Consider the following 4,233-nt stretch of genomic DNA (forward strand, 5'->3'; position numbering starts at 1 on the left):
AGAAACTGTACAATATGTTCAGCCCATTCCTTCATTTCAAAGTCCATGACAGATTTAGCTAAAACTTGTGCGTCTTGATTTGTATATAGCATTTTAAATCCGACATCACCAGTCGAAATCAAATCGTTTATTTGTTTAGCGGCACTGTGATCGAAATCCTCACTACTCACTCCTTTCTCCGTAGTATATATGACGAAAAAACAATCAACATTTGCATAAGTTTCATTGAAAATTTGATCTTTCTTTTTAGGCCCGAATTTTGTAATTATTTTTATGAAACTGTCGAAGTATTTTGGTAGATCGGCCTTGCTATTTAGATATCCGTGGGTATTCTCTCTGTGTTTCGCTTGTAAGAATACAATGATAAGACGGCTGTAATTTTTTAGTTTTACCTTAAAACATATATCGTCAAACGCGCCTGTGTCTCCCATATTGGAGGCAAGATGAATTTCTTCGATATTATCGTCATGTTTGGCTCGGAATAATATTAAACTAATTAGTTTTGTCTCATAAAGATGTCCGCGGATTCCAGAAGTCCCTTTTCGTTTACTAAACATGTTTATGTCTTCTTAACTCTGTGAAATGTGAAAATAAATAAATTAAATTAAAGATAAGATAAAATGTGTGTATCACTACATAGTATAAAACAAAGTCGCCCATTTTGTCTGTAGTCCCTTCGTATGCATAAAACTTTAAAACTACGCAACGGATTTTGATGCGGTTTTCACTAATAGAAAGAGTATTTTCTCCGACAGGTTTTTATATATAATTGAAATACATTGAAACTATATTAGCTGAGTTATAGCGATTTATGTCCAAGAAGTCAGAAAAAAAATCTAATTGAAGATTGCATTTGTGCGTGCGCCGCTTATACCGTTGGATACAAGTAAGAACACTGTATAGCAAAAACATTGATCTTTATTAGTTCTACAAAAAAGTCCGCGATGACATATATCCAGCTTTTTTATTTAAGTCACAAAAACTACTTTTCTGTATTAAAAAAACATTTAATTCGTTGGGTGATGTTTAACTGGTGATATAACCAATAATACATATATCCTTATCAAAATAAGTAAGTTCATCATCACGAGCATTTAATTTAGATTATTTTTGCAGTTTACAGTGTGTTATTTAGACATATAGTTTAGGAGATATCACGATATTAGTATTGCGGCACGGTACGGGCCGGCCGCGGCGGCGGGGGCAGCGAAAGTACTAAATCAAAAATTAAAATAGATAGTGTACCTACATAAATAAAGTACAATCTAATACATAAAAAAGGTAAAGAAAAAAAAAATAAAAAATAAAAGGAAAATAAAAAAAAATAACATGTATATCTACCTACAGGTAGTTTTTAATTGTAGATAGTCTTTAATTTTAAATATATGGGAAACCTTTCTCATCGTTAAAATGAAAATGTATGTATACCTTATATTATATTTCAAAAAATGTAGACAAAGTTAATCTTCTAAAAATAAATGTAAATAAAAAATAAGTAAAAGTAATAAAATGTAGAATGTAAATAATTTAAAAAGTAAACAAGAAAATAATAGTTAGATGTATATAACAAAAGTAGGTAAGTACATAAAAAAAAACAAAAAATATAATAAAACGGTACATAAAAAATAAATAATATTAAAAAGTAGGTACTACGACTTTGATCTATACATATAAGACAAAAAAAAATCTGTACATTACTTAAATATTTTTTCCAAAAACTGATAGGGGGGGCGATCAAAGAAGAGTCACAGAAACCAAAAAACATTTTAATATTTTAAACGCGGTTAAGGGAAAGAGAAGTTATTGTGAATTGAAAATTAGTATCCAATATGTGTTGGTGCGTTGACTGTATTTGTCGAAGTAGCGGGATACACGCAAACGAAGTTGCGCGGGTCAGCTAGTTAAAAATAATTATAACTTGTTCCAACGGTGAAGGAAAACATCGTGAATAATCGTGATGCAACCTTGCATGTCTGAGAGCTCTTTAGAACAGTTCTTGAAGGTATGCAAAGTCCTCAACCCACACTTGGCCAGCGTGGTGGACTCAAGACCTAACCCCTCCCTCACTACGGGAGGAAACCCTTGCCCAGCAGTGGGACATTAATGGGTTAAATTTATTTATTTATTTGAGTTAATTTTCTTAATATTACTTGCTCTCTTGGTAACGTGGCCCGTATATAAATAAATAAATATCATTGGACAACTCACACACGGTCATTTGATTCCAAACTAAGCAGAGCTTGTACTATGGTAACCAAATAACTGATAAACATACTTTTATGCATCTAAATACATACTTAGATAAATTGACGACCAGCTTCAGAACAGATACTCGTGCTCATTACACAAAGATTTGTCCCGGGTGGGATTCGAACCACACGCGGCGCTACGGTTTTCGAGGCCAGGTGACCACTTTAACCACTGCGCGAAACGTGCAGTAAATGGCAAAAGATTCGCCCCTAATAAAATGAACTATCATCTGATTACGGACAAAGCACAATTTGCACCAGATAACTAATAAACACAGGTTATTTAATCCTACTAATATTATAAATGCGAAACTTTGTGAGATTGTATGTATGGATGTTTGTTACTCTTTCACGCAAATACTATCGAACCGATTACGATGAAATTTGGTATATAGGTTGCTGAAGACCCAGAATAACACAAAGGCTTTATCCCGGAGTTCCCAAAGGATCGGGATTTATTACGGGACGAATTCGCGGGCGGCCTCTAGTTATACAAATACACTAGCGGACCTGACTGACGTTGTCCTGTCTACACGTTACTAATAAATTAAAAAAACATTGTCCAGCGGACAAAATTGTGAATCTAACTCCTTTGTATGTGTTCACATACAAAAAATTTCATCAAAATCGGTCCAGTCGTTTAAGAGAAGTTCAGTGACATACACACTTACAGAAGAATTATATAAAGATACTACACATATGTTTAAACAAATACATTATTTACATGAAGATCTGAACCCATCACACGCAGACGTTAATCAGGCGACCATAATTACCACTACACGGGCAATAATATAATTGTTTTTTTTCACTTACGTGTTATTTTTTTCTCTGTTCACTAAGGTTTTATTGTTGCAGTAAATAATGTCACTTAGATAATGTATCAGTTATCTTATCTATGCGATAAAACTCGTAGCAAATCGATTTATTTAGGCGATTTTTAACCGATAACCCATTGCTGTCCCTTTGCAAATCTCCTACCAAACAGTGAGGGGTTAGGCCTTTAGTCCACCACACTGGCCAAGTGCGGGTTGGGGACTTTGCATGCCCTCAATAAATGTATTAAACAAATTAAACATGCAAGGTTTTCTCACGATGTTTTCCTTCACCGTTAGAGCAAATGAATATATACCATAATTTCAATCAATTTACGCAAAACTTATTGGATTGGCTCTGTAGATGAACACTGTATAACAATATTTATTATATTTAAAGTTGAAAAAACAGACTTACAGTCGCGACGTCTGCGGTGACGGCTTGGTTTTATGTACTTAATGAGATAATAAACAAAATAATATTGTGTGTACGGTTGGATACGAGGGGAATCACCGAAATAAACAAGTAAAGATAATGCTGATAAGAATTTATTGATATCTAAGTATATCAAGTGATGTTATATTTGTGCGGACTGAGTCGATTTTATAAACGATGGTAGGTAGATTTTTTTTATTCCGTTTGTAATAAAAATAAATGTTAAGTACCTATGTACACTACATTATTTTGTTTACTTTCAATTTCTTTCGACTATTATAGTTGTTGGTTACAATTGATGACCACTAGATGTCGCTAACAGTCGAATCTAGGCCTACAATGAACCCTTCCGCCCGTGCGATTCCCTATTCTCTGTTGCTATTCTATCAAAAATTCATATAAAAAGTAGTTAGAAAATGAATCGCTCTTATAAAGTTGTAAATTTGTAATTAACGAAGATATTCTTATTAGATTGACTTTGATAACAAGAACAAAATGTTGCATTTTCATAAGTGCATATTTCACTTTAAACTTATGTTAGATATTGTAATTTATATAATACCTAATAAAGAGAGAATTTGAGATACTGATAATTGTAATGACAAAAAAGTGACAAATTAATTTAAAAACTACATACAGTTTTTTTCACCTAAACGTCAAACGAGTCTAAAAAGGCTAAGTCTCAAAGCGTTCGACGCGGCAAAAAAAACAAAGCATCGTCGTCGGCCATGTT

This window comes from Anticarsia gemmatalis, chromosome 29 (assembly GCF_050436995.1).
Source record: "Anticarsia gemmatalis isolate Benzon Research Colony breed Stoneville strain chromosome 29, ilAntGemm2 primary, whole genome shotgun sequence".
Taxonomy (NCBI): Eukaryota; Metazoa; Arthropoda; class Insecta; order Lepidoptera; family Erebidae; genus Anticarsia; species Anticarsia gemmatalis.